The sequence below is a fragment of the Pinus tabuliformis genome, chromosome 1_2, assembly GCF_031772625.1.
Source record: "Pinus tabuliformis cultivar Carrire ecotype Pingquan chromosome 1_2, CPIR1, whole genome shotgun sequence".
Classification (NCBI taxonomy): domain Eukaryota; kingdom Viridiplantae; phylum Streptophyta; class Pinopsida; order Pinales; family Pinaceae; genus Pinus; species Pinus tabuliformis.
In genome coordinates, this window is record NC_142298.1 from 1,268,859,672 (window position 1) to 1,268,872,389 (window position 12,718).

Consider the following 12,718-nt stretch of genomic DNA (forward strand, 5'->3'; position numbering starts at 1 on the left):
AAGCTAGAAGATAAAGAGAAATCATTTAAAAAATGAACACATTGCTCTATTGCAAGGGTATGCTATGGATATTGTGGAAAAAATGCCCACTTTGGATCCTAGTCAAATATATTGTCACTTCCATTTACCTACTCATTCTTTTCCTAAATCATCAATAAACACATCATTACTACTTTTGTTGAATTTCATTGCATATTTGATGGTATCTTTTCCATTTTGCACAATGTAGAAGTTTTAATTCAAGCATGAAGAAATCTTTGTGGAGTGTGATTATTTTATTTTGTCTTTATTCTGGTTTATGAAAGATGCATCCATGGAACTTTCGATCATATGTTTTTTTTTTCTGTGTTTTCCCCCCTAAAAAATCATTGTTTGGTGCTGGAATGTTCTGATTGGTCTTTTAATTCATAGAGAATAAGTGCAAAGGATCTACTTGATGCTAAATAATTTTGGATAGATCTTGTCCCTTGTGCACCTAGCAGGTTGGTTTTATTTAAGTATATATGCATTAATTGTTGTTATGTTAGAATTAAATTTCCATTCAAGTTTAATTCTAGTTTTGGAGGGCTAAATATTTCGTCCCATAATATAGAAAGAAAATATTGATTCGTTGATGGCTGTTGGGAAGCGGATCCCCCCATAGTGGATTTTGGGGCTTGTAGCCCGAATTTTGGTCAAAAGTAATGTAAGACCCTGCGAAATGCGGGCGCGGAGCACGAGAGTCTAGGGTTGTTTGCCCTAAAATATTGTAATGCAATATAGAATGTGTCGGCTTAACCATGGTTCGCGGACCATGGGAATGTATAAATAGAGCGAGGCTTTAAGTGTAGAAGTCACTTTTTGGATAGTTGATCTTAAGTGTTATGGGTTTTGGAAAGCGATATTCGCTCTGAGTCTGCAAGTCCAAGTCTTGGGTTGTAGGAATAGGAAGAGGCTCTGCAGCTGTGTGCGCAGAGGCCTGGTAGAGTCCGCAGCTGTGTGCGTGGACCCCTGCAGCTGAGTGCGCAGGGTGGAGTTGGGATTGTAACGGAACAAAAGTTTAATAAAAGCTAAGTTGATTATGAAATATTGTGCATATATTAGTAGATTTGTATGTTATGCTTATGTTATATGTTTATGCATATCCTTACAGTTTATGATTGTGAACACTTATTATGAATGTTGAATGATTGATAAGAATATTGGGCCCACAAAATTACGTTAAGATCTATAATAATAACTTAGTAAGGATAAAGGATCTAGACCGCGTGTTGGCTTGTTGGGGCCTGACCTAGGTTCAAAAGTGTTTTAGCCAAAAAAATCCTGAAACTATTGGTCCTTTTGGCAATAGTCCGCAGAGCGCGGACTGAGGTCGCACCAGAGGTATTATGGGAAGGTGCTGGAACCAGGTTTTTGCACCCAAGGGATGTCTTGATGAAGTCTGAGAAGTTCACGAACCGATCCTGCACGCTTGCGCTACTCCGCGCAACTATCTGACCTTCGTGTAGCTCTGTAAAGAGTGTGAAGAGGCGCTGTCTAGATCCTTTATCCTTACTGCAGATCTGACTTAATTTTGTGGGCCCAGTATTCTTATTAATCATTTAACATTCATAACAAGTGCGTGTAATCATAAATGGTAAAGAGATTCATAAGAATATAACAGAAGCATAAACACACAGATACACAATATTCCAGAATGAACTTATCTTTTATTAACTTCTGTTCCATTACAATCTCAACTTTGCCCTGTGCACTCAACTGCAGGGGTCCACGCACACAGCTGCAGACTCTACCAGGTCTCCGCCACACAACTGGAGAGCCTCTTCCTACTCCTACAACCCAAGACTCGGACTTATAGACCCAGAGCGAATATCGCAGTCAAAAACCCATATATCTTAAAATCAACTCTCTAAAACTTGCTTCTACACTTAGAGCCTCGCTCTATTTATACATTCCCACGGTCCGCGAACCATGGGTAGGATGACACATTCTATATTAAATTACAATATCTTAAGGTGGACAACCCTAGACTCTCACACTCTGCGTCTGCATTTCGTGGGGTCTTACCTTATTTTTGACCAAAATTCGGGCTACGAGCCCCAAAAATCCGCTATGGGGGGATCCACTGCCCAACATGCCCCCAACATAATCATCGTGACTTGTCCTGAGTCACTTGGCTAGTGCATAGATCTTTGCTCGGAGTCCATCTAGAAACTTCTGTGCTTCGCGGATGTTTGCCACACATTCCTCCGCTGTCCGTTGTACCAATTGTGTGCAACTCTCTGATGCATCATTGGCAGAGGTACCCTCTTGCTTTGCACATATGTATCCTGCATCTGGGCGAGCTTCCCCTCGATCATGGTAATGACCATAAACACTTCCTCGAACTAAGGCTGGATGCGTGCTTTAAGCCCTGCTTCTTTCTGGCGTGCGGTGCCCACTTGTTATTTTAGAGCCTGGGCCTCCCTCATCTTGGCCAACCTCTGAGTAATGGCGACAGTTTGCGTGGTCCCCCGGACATTGTCCTAAGCTTGCCACAACTCCCGCGCTTCTCTCTCTAACTGTTGTAGCGTTGGATCCTCATACAGTGAAGTGAGCATGAAGAGGGACTGGTCCAAAAATCCTGTGCAGTCCCATACATCGTGCTCTATCACTTCCAACCCTGATTGAATGACGTGGTGGCACTGCTTTCTAACTTCCGAGGGTTTAGAGGGTTGCGCCTTCAGTTGCAGTTCTGCGATGTGCAAGTTCAGCTCCAACTGAACCTTCACGGTCTCCTCCTGAGTCTTGTGGACTCCAACTGCCAGTTGGTGAATCTTTTCCACAGTGGGGATTGCCATTGGCATGGTCAACTCCGGTATGCTGCTACAAGCCTCCTCCATTGCCTGTTCTAATCCCTGGTTTTGTGTGACCAGGTTGTCGCGCTGCAAGCTGAGTTGTTCTAAATTTAATTTCTGCTCGCTCAAGGCTTGGAGGGCGCGGCCCTCCCTGGTGCGCAACTCAACATGTTAGAGCCTAGATTTACCTCAGGTTGAAAAGGTAAGCTTCTAGGTCCACATCAAACCACGCTCAGCCTCGTAGCTAGCCCTACGAGGATAGGAGAGGGCTCTCTCTGGGTCAATCTCAGCAAAGGATAATCGATGGGGCTTGAGATGACTGAAATAACAACTAATTTTAGGCTAGGTATGAAGTGCAAGGATTTGACTTGATTTTTTTTCGGGGTTTTGTTGGAAAAAGGGAAAGGCAAATTTGGGTCTGTGGATGAGGCCAAATTTTTGCAGAGTTCCAGTTGGGGCAAGGTAGGCAGTAGTTTTGATGCTTTAGATGAAATGAATGGATAGAAAAGACTGCTGAGGAGCTGAAGAGGGCAAGAGGCTGCAAGAATCCTCTCCAAAAAGATGAAAATATGTAAAACTAAACAAAGTTTAAGGCAAAGCACCATAAGCTAATGAATTCTACCTTTGTCACTCAATTTGTTTAGTTTCAGAAGAAAAGAGAAGGGGAATGGCATACATAAAACATCAATGAAATTACAATTACATGAAGAAAAACACCATCAAAACACAGAGCCACAAGGATCTCAACAAGTGCTGCAAAACCCTGGTCTTTCCTTTGCCAAAAATGTAGAAATCAAATGTACAATGAAGTGCCAAGCAATCCCAAGTGTCCAACCCTAAAAATGACTGAGAAATCACATGATATAGACAAGCCTAACTCCTTCCCATGCCTCTAGGGGTCGAGCTCATCATTCTAGGAGCTGTTTCAACCATATTTAAACAAGGATCCGAAAAATAGGCAATGAAACAACTTGCCTCTATATGAAAGGAAACTGATTCATTCACTATCTTTTCACCTTTTGGTAAATAAATCTACTAAAACAAGTAAGAATGTGCCAAAATTACATCATGTTCATTAAATTACATCAAGGTAGATCAAGAGTAACATCAAAAAGTGAAACTAGTCAAAACTGGCCGAAATTCTGCGCTGAAGAGTGAAAAATAGGCCAAAATTCTCTATGTGCCGCGCCCAAAATCTCTATGCGTAGCACAACTTTAGAGCTGATTTTGAGGCCTTTTCCGAAGTCCAAATTGAACTCATGATAGCTCGTTGGAAAGCCCTGCCTGTCTACTTTCCAATCCAAGTTAAATTTTTGGATTTGGTGTCCATTTTCCCATCCAAATATCCAATCTCCCAATATTGCTTCATGTGTTTCAAAATAGGGGCAGTGAGGTCATTTTTTGAGTATTTTTTGACCTTTTGAGGGCTCAAAACCTGCCCAAATTTCTTGGCCATAAGTAGGAAAGCATAAATTTTCATGAAAAATCTAGAAATGCAAAATTTTTGTGCTTCGGAGGCTCCTAGCAAAAGCGAGCGCCATGTGGTGCGGCGCACAGAGCAGAAAACCATGTGTTAAAAATTTCTATGCGTAGCACCTTTTTGCAGACCAGTTTTGAGGGCCTTCCTGGTGTACAAATTGGGCATGGGATAGCTTGTTGGAAAGGTATTTGAGTCTAATTTCCAACCCAGCTATAATTTTTCAATTTTGAGTTCATTTTCGCTATCAAAAAACAAATCTCCCAAGACTGGTCAAAATGTGCTAAATGAGGCTGCCTCAAGGCAGAGTGCTGTTGCAGTCAACTTTGGAAGGTGTTCCTCAACTCCAAATTGAGCTCATGATAGCTCATTGGAAATATATTTGTGTCTAGTTAGCATTTGACTCATCAAAAAAGTAATTTGGCCAACCAAACTAGGAGAAAATTTGATTTTCCCAAGGTCACTTCAGAGGTGCATCAATTGTCCCGAGGCAACTGTATTTTTGACATTTCTCTAAAACCATGACACCTGTGTAAAGAGTGAATGAGTTTTTTCTTCCTTGGCCTATTTTGGACAAAAACCTCCCTCAAGTTTCCCAAATTCGTCTTTCCTTGCTCAGAAACATCATTGGAATAAAACCTATCCCAATGTGTGGAACAGGGGATTTGTCGAAATGAAGTGAAATGAAGGGGATAAGGTGCTTCTAAATTCTTGAGAAAATTTTTGGCAGTAGAGAGGGATGTTATGAAGTAGGGGAAAGTAGAATTTTAGAGATTGAGTGAGGGGAAGGGGTCCAAAAGGGCAAGACACAGGCCTAGCCTAGAAAATTGTCCAGTTGTAGCAAGAAACTAGGGTTTGTGCAAAAATGAGGAATTTGGGGGATCTCAATGACAGGAAGTGTTTAATAAGGTACATTAAGGACAGGGGAAGGTGTATGAACATCAGGATACAAGTTTTGCTGATGATTTGACCATCCAAGAGAAATTAGCTTCAAAACCCTAGGAGAGGGAAATGAACCTTGCCTAGGCGCAACTGAAGCATGAAAAAGGTGTAAAATGACCCATTGGAACCTGACATGATGATGCCAATCCTCTGAATGATGGTACACTCAGCTGAATGGTGATATAAAGCTCTTGGGACAACAATTAGGGTTTGGGTATTTATGGTTAGGATTTGGGAAAAATGGGAACTTGGGATAGGGGATTAGTGGATTTAGGGGGTAGGGGAACTTAGGGAATAAGGAAATCATTGGAAAAATGGGGTAAGGGATTAAACTTGGTGGCAAAACAGTGAATCAAAACCCTAGGCAGCAACTTTGTTTGAGGAATTTCAAATGGTAGGGTTTGATCTCTTTAAACACTCACCATGAAACACACACCATCAAACAATCATCAAACTTGGACAAAGAGCAATGACAAAGGGTCAAACTACTTGGAATAGTGTGAATCCATGAATTTTTGGGCGATTGGAGGGAGTTCTGGAAGTTTTCGGGCTATCTAGCTGTGTGCGCCGCGCATCCAGCCCAATGTTCCGCGCCGGTAAACTTGGAGTAATTTTCACCCAAAACTCCCACAACCCTTTGCTTTGTTTTCTCTTTGCTCTTGGAGTGGAAATGAGCTATTGAAGCACAAGAATATCTCCTATGGCATGGACTTTGATTCTTCATTTGACAAACCCACTTTTGTAATGTTGCAGACTTTGGCACTTTCACATAACTCTGTTTTTGCTTCCACTTTGATTTTTGGCTGAATGATGAATCTTTGTCCATTTTTGCAGGGATGTTTGGCATGTGATTTTGGCAAAGGATGGCCAGGGCTGTGCCTTAAGTACCTCATGACTGAAAAAATTTAAAAGTTACATATTTATTACAAACCATAAATGTGATGATTTCTTCTTCAAAACAGAGTTTTGAAGAAGAATCATGATCAAACATATTGACGATGAAATTTTGCAATGAAAACTGATTTTGAACCTCCCTCATGTGCCTGTGGACATTATTAGACTTTTTGAAGATGAAACCCTAGACCTAATGACTAAAATGACCCTTTTGCTGACCAAGAGACCAAATAGGACTGTGAATGACTTTAAAATTGATTTTGATGTATAGACACAGACCAACAGATACATGACATGAGGGAGATGAGTGACAAGACCGTTCTGTCAGAAAATCGATGCTCCTAATGGAATGCAAATGACTGGACTGAATGAGACACCTAAAAATGAAATGCAACAAAAGAGATTTTGATCGCTGACGGAGGGATGAAAAGACCAACTCTAACATATTCCACCATCGTGCGGGTGTCATGTGCAATGCCCATTCCAGCACACCGTACTGTTGTTGTTCCGGTACTGTACTTTCAAATCTCTCTAAGAATTCATCTACTCCTGTTACCCCCTCATATGTTGGCAGTTCCCTTGCTTTAGTCGTTATGCACCAGTGATCTAATCATCATGTTGCAATTTAACATTTTTACTTCGTGCAAATGGTTCTGCCAGTGTTCTATTTCTTCATCTGAGTCTAAAGTACATGAACTGTTGTGCTCCCATGAGATTCTCCCATCTACTGTCGGGTTCACTCGATCCTGGTCTTGCACCGTTATTTGGTAAATGCAATCTAGCTCATCATCTATGTCATCATCGCACATAGGTTCGGTGTAGCGTGCACCTTCGGCTGGATCTAGCGGAACTACTACGCGAAGGGAATTTTTCTTGAATATCATCTTTCACTTCTTTAGGTTGATGACTCCACTCATATCGGTGGCCCAGTATATTCCTAGCAACGTGGGGTAAGGGTTGCTGTCATCAACAATCTCTATTACCTCAAAGTCTGTCTATGTGATCGCGCCTTCGATATCGACTGTTACCCCCTGCAACCTCCCCATGGGCAAGATCTTTTGTTGGTTTGCCATCCATAACTAAATAGGGGACCATTATAACGCGGGCTTGCCCATACATTCCCATGTCTGTTTTGGTAACACATTTGTGTCGGACCGCAGGTCTAGGATTACCTGGTGTTATAGCTCCAAATATCACTCTTGATGTTTGTGATGCTGCACTCATGGCCTAGGGCAACCCCTTCTTCCAGACCTGGTCCAAATACGTAAAAAACAGTGTTTTACTCCCTATACGCGACATTTCCCTAAGCTAAACGTGTTTGTACGTGGGTCTGTGTATACCCAACCTGCGTATATATATTAAGACACTTAAAAAAATTAAATCTCTTTAATTTTGGGTGGAGATCACGGGTTTTACCTATTGATTACCTATTAGTGCTTGTGGCCCAACTGTTCCCAACGAATCACCAACTAGCAAACTACTTTGGGAGAAGTATAAAAAGGCTTCAATGGGAAGGCCTAAGGGAGGAGAGAAGAGAGAGAAAAATCACTCTGCTGAAATTATCCCTGATCAGGTCTGAAGATCCTTGTGCTTCTAGCACTTCCCCCATTATAGGAAACCCTTGTTTCCTTGAGTTATGATGTCTTTCCATTGGTGGAGATATTCTTGAGTGAGTCACGGAAGGAGTTTGTTGAAGGCTTGAGATTGGATGAATCCGGAGGATGGTTTTTCTTGGAGCTTGCAAAAGGAAGACTCAGGTGAAATCATTCCTTACTGTATTTTAGTTAACTATAATAAAGGAAACACTTGTCTTGTTCCTGATATTAATCTTCTTCATGCTTATGATATCAATTTTATGATTTACATATGAATGGTTGTTTCAATTGTATAACTAACTACCTTTCAATATGCTATGAAGTTTATTTCCTTATGATGCTTGGTCCATATACTGCTATGCTTCCTTGAATTGATTGCCTTGCAGGTTGAAGGATCGAAATGAACTTTGAGAGGGTTTGGACCCTAGCTGGATCTACCCAAATGAAGGACCCCTCAATGCACCTGTTTTCGCATAGTTTGTTTATATTAATATCATGGATGTATGGAATGCTTGTTTTTCTTTTTAGATAACCTCCGCTCTGCTAGGGTATTGACCCAAGACCCTAGGGGACTTTGTCCCTCAACAGAATTGACAACTCCACTGGGGACAACAGTATTGTTGTTCCTAGTTTGGGTTTATTCAAGCCAATCATGGCTCAGCTGTTTATCTACTTGCTGTGACTAAGTAGTCTGTTCCTGTAGGAACTTGAACTATAAGTTTGATCAGTTTCTTCAGAATTTTTTGTTTTGTTTTTTCTTGTGATCTGTTATATACGCATCTTGGTTAGGTTACAGTCCCGTATGTACACAATTTTCACCATATGAGCCCGAGTATACGCAGGTTTCTGTGGACTGAATAACGTATACACGCAATTGTGTATTGACACAATCGTGCATACCCTAAAATTTTCAAGATTTTTCAAATGTTTTTGGTGTGAGTCTTTCTTGAACAGTTACTTTTCCGTGTCTGTCTTTATTTTTACAGCAAGTTCATGATTTCAAACTCTCTCCGGTTGTGGAAAGTGTTGGTCTTGTTTTGTTTTGTTGCAAGCGTCATCATTTTTGTTTAAGCACACAAGATTTCTTTCTGGGAATCTTGGCTGTTTTGGTCTTCCAGGGTAGAAAGATTGGTCTCAATCTTTGTGACAAAGCTTGTTTTGGTGATATTTTTGTTTGCGTGTCAAAACTGCATCTTCGTGGCCATTTACTTTTCTTGCTTTTTGAAAGTTGTTGTGTGACGATTTTGAGAGTTGTCTTTCTTGATCTCTTGATCGTTGTCATCAAGCTCCTTTTGCTGCTCTTTGATTGTTGAGAGCATCTTGAAACACCTATTTTGTTGAGTTTTCGCCCATTTTGAGTTGATAACTTGCAATGTGTTTTGGTTGCTTATTCTACTGTCTCAAAGTTCTCAATGGTATTTGGAGCAATTTTGAAAAGTCATTTTTGTTTTTTCTTTTGAATAAAACTTCTTGAAAACTTGGTTTTTTCTTTCTTTGGCCTTGTTTTGATTTAGTTTCCTTTTTGCGAGTGAAAGTGCATTTTTGTTTGTCTTGAAATTTGCTTTTAGTGTTTGGACAAAAATGAGCATTAACAACTTATATTCTATTTAAACACCTTAAGTGGCAAATTAGAATTGATAAACAAGTTACTTTCATTTCTTTGATTTAGAGTAGTCTTAAGTTTTGCATCATCATGTACTCATTGCATTAGGATAAATTTGTGCATCTTTTAGGACATAAATAGTTTTGTTAATTTTTGTGAGTGTGAAGCTTGGGTAAAAGAAAAGAAAAGAAAAATTTATTGCTTTCTTAGAAGTTCCTCAGAACCTAGTATAAATTCCTTTCATCGAAGAACAAAAGAAGTGCATTTGCATATAGTTTCATTTTTATCAATTTATTTTACGTCAAAACACCACAAGTTTCATTTACGCTTATCCCTTGTCTTAAGAACAACCCATTTAAAAACAAGCACTAATTAAAATACACTAGAACTTTTTTATAATTGTCAATTTAGACACACCAACAAGTTTTAGGATATTTTAGGGCCTTGGATTAGGCATGTGGAGAGAAAACTCTCCAAGGCCATTTAAACTGTCAACCATAGGAGTCTAAATAGTGAGTGCAAATACAATAGCGTTAGGAAGACTAGGAAAGCTTCGGATCTGGGAGTTAAGCATGAGGGTTTTTGAAGATAAGGAAGAGAGATACCCCCTCTCCTACTTGTCAGATCTTACCTCAAGACTATTCTGCCTAGCTTCTGACACAAGTTGGTAACCTTAGTTTCTTCTCCTAGGGATCTACATAGGTGGTTGCAAAGGGGAATCACGTAGCACCTGAGGTCGACGTTGTATCACTCTCAACGGTACTACTGGAGGGGACCCTTGCGAAGCTTGGGGGCTTGCATCGGCGCAGGCTGTTGTTAGGAGGTCAGCGTAACTTTTACCTTTGCTGGTAGAACTGGGCCGTCATTATCCCAGACTATATTCAGAAGGCCCCTTACTTCACATTCTTGTATTTTGGTGTCCGATCCTCATCATCTAGAGCAGAAATACTTAAAAGTTGTTTGACTGGCTGACATCTTTTAGGGACTTTTTTGATCCAGGTGGATATTGGTGGCCACCTGCCAAGTCCACCTGGACCCCCACCATTGTCTTTCTCAGCATTTTCAGTTTCCTTAATTGTAGCACAACTTACTATTTTTAGCAGTCTTTCGGGTCCTGAACTTCCGGAGCCGTTTTGAGGCCCTAAACGACGTTTTTTGGGAAATCTGGGGGCAACATGGGTCCATGGACCGATGTTTCCCTTCCCAAAGTGGTAGTGCTCGGATAGATCTTTCTAACGAGCTATTGTACGCGTCAAACGGAGATCGTATGCCAAAGTTATGACCCCGGGAAGTTGATGTACCAATTTACCCAAACGGGGCCCACAGTTTGGCGTTTCATCTCCTAGGGTTAGGTTTTGGAATGTTAAGGGTTGTCCATTGTTTCTCAACAATAAATAGGCCTTCGAGCCTCATTGTAACACAGTTCAGAGGCATGTAGCCATCACATCTCTTCTCAGAGATAAGCTACCATCGCCCTAGCTAGTTTATTGCCATTTCTGTTTGTAAGCATATTTCAGTATTTTCCATTAATGAAATGAAGTATTATTTCCGCTGCATCTTTGTGTATATGGTTATCTCTGTAATTTGTTGCGTTCCTGTTTAAATCCGGATCAGTGGTATCAGAGCGGTCTGCTTTTTCTCTGTTTTTCTTTGCATGTCCCCAACAAGGTCGGGATATAAGGAGTTAGGGCTTGAACTGGTTGAACCTTTGCAAGACCAGCCTCGCAAATCCCGACGGCCTCCCATGGCGGACGAGAAGAAAGATGAGGGGGCAGGAGATCTCATCAAAATCTTGCTCGAAGAAGCGCTTGAGCGACAACGGAACGCGATGATGGACAGCTTTGCGCAGATCCTTCAGCGGCTACCCAAAAGCGGCGCATCGGCTTCCAGTAGCTCCTCTGGAAACGCCACACCCTTTAAGGTACAAGTTAATTTTGAAATCCCCATATTCGAGGGTCAGATAGACGCCGATGCCGTAGATAAATGGTTAAATCTGCTAGAGGGTTATTTTTCTGTTCATGAATTTTCGAGTCGGGAAAAGATTGTTTTTGCTCTTCTCAAAGCAGCCCCCCACGTCAAGGACTGGTGGGAAACCTACTGCGAGCAGAAGGATGAAAGTACTGGCTCACTATTTTCAGCCGCACCCACCTGGGATTCGTTCCGGGATGCCATCAAGGAGCAGTACTACCCTGTCGGAAGCTATGAGGATGAATACATAAAGTGGACCACGCTGCGGCAGGGAAGGGACCAAGACGTGCCGGAGTTCACCAATCTTTTCCATACCCTTCGCACAAAGTTGGGTATCAAGGATTCAGAGCAACATTTGATACTCAAATACCGTGGCTGCCTGCACAAGTACATCCAGGAAGAAATACAGTTCTTAAACATCCCCTCGCTCGGCGCAGCATACCGGTATGCCGTCAAGGTCGAGCAGAAGTTTAAACAAAAGAAGCGAGACTTTGGATCTGCGAATCCAAAGCAGGGGAAAGGTGCCCCTAAACCACAGAACAAAGGACAAAGCCAAGGCGGGACAACCCAAGACAACCAGCCGAAGCTGCAAGCAAAGAGCAACGCCGCGAAGCCGAGAAAGGACACTGGAAAATGGTGTGAGTTCCATAAGAGCTCCACTCACAACACAAGTGAGTGTCGGGCCAAGCAGTCACTGGTGGCTGAGCTAAAGGTTTCAGAATCAGATGCATGTTCCGACTCTGAGTCAGAACCCGATAAGGGGTATGAAAAAGGGAAGCAGATCATTGATGCGGATCCCAGCGCCACTGTTGCTACCGCAAAGATCCAGAAAAATGAACCCGAAGATCCAGAGGAGGAGGAGCGTCTCTTCCACTCCCAGATGTGGGTAAAGGGCTCCCCGATACAGTTCATTGTTGATAGCGGGAGTCAAAAGAACCTCATTTTGGCAGAGGTCGTGAAGCGGTTGGGCTTACCGACCACAGCACATCCACAACCATACACCATTGGGTGGCTTCACCAAGGGCGAGATCTTCGCGTGAGCCAGCAGTGTCGCCTTCCATACAACATCAAGCCCTTCACGGATGAGGTATTGTGTGACATTGCTCCCCTTGAAGTTTGTGATGTATTACTAGGACAACCATACTTGTGGAAGCGACATGCTGTGTATGAATCAAGGCCCCGTGCTGTTATTATTACATTGGGAAATAAGTTGTTCAGGATACCAGAGGTAGCACCACCTGCCGCCATCTCTTTGATTACTGCAAAACAATGCAGTAAGATCATTTCCAAAACCAGGAAATTTGTTTTCCTGATGATACGCCCTCAAGGGAAGAAGAAGACAGTGGCCGCGGCCTCCAAACGGGGTTCCTCTGCACGGCAGCTACAGATGGACAAGATTGTGGAGGAGTACGAAGACATCTTC